At 43.5% G+C, this 547-nt stretch overlaps 1 non-coding gene across 1 annotated transcript; it reads right to left on the bottom strand.

Annotated features, from left to right (window-relative positions):
• Positions 1–4: 4 nt before the first annotated feature.
• On the bottom strand, positions 5–78 carry TRNAM-CAU (transfer RNA methionine (anticodon CAU)). Its single transcript has one exon. It is a non-coding gene; the product is annotated as a tRNA-Met (tRNA).
• Between the last annotated feature and the right edge of the window lie 469 nt (positions 79–547).

The raw sequence follows: 547 nt of genomic DNA on the forward strand, positions 1-547 counted from the left end.
TGGATAGTCCAGACCGGGACTTGAACCCGGGACCTTCCGATTATGCATCGGGTGCTCTCCCAACTGAGCTATCCGGCTCCTAGCCATTTCTTCAATTCACTTTTCTTGCCTATATATGGAGCACCGCCGTCCTTCATACGGCAAACATTTTTACATCATAGAAGGAAAGTTTATATAGCGTTCCACATTCTATTTGTGACGTCATAGGAGTCGTTGGATAGGATTTGGATGAGGTAAGAAGGGGAACAGGATAATTCTCCATATAATTTTTGCGAGAAAAATTACTGAAAAAATGGATAGTCCAGACCGGGACTTGAACCCGGGACCTTCCGATTATGCATCGGGTGCTCTCCCAACTGAGCTATCCGGCTCCTAGCCATTTCTTCAGTTACTCATCACGTAATCGTTAATGAATGGTGCAAATTTCTTCATATCAATGCCGTAATTTGCAATGAATTTCTTAATTGCCTGGAGCGAAGATCCAGTTGGCTCAGCCAAAATTATAATCGCTGTTCTCACCATTTCAGCCGTACTTCTTGAATTGTTC

Source organism: Fopius arisanus, unplaced genomic scaffold (assembly GCF_000806365.1).
Source record: "Fopius arisanus strain USDA-PBARC FA_bdor unplaced genomic scaffold, ASM80636v1 scaffold00417, whole genome shotgun sequence".
Classification (NCBI taxonomy): domain Eukaryota; kingdom Metazoa; phylum Arthropoda; class Insecta; order Hymenoptera; family Braconidae; genus Fopius; species Fopius arisanus.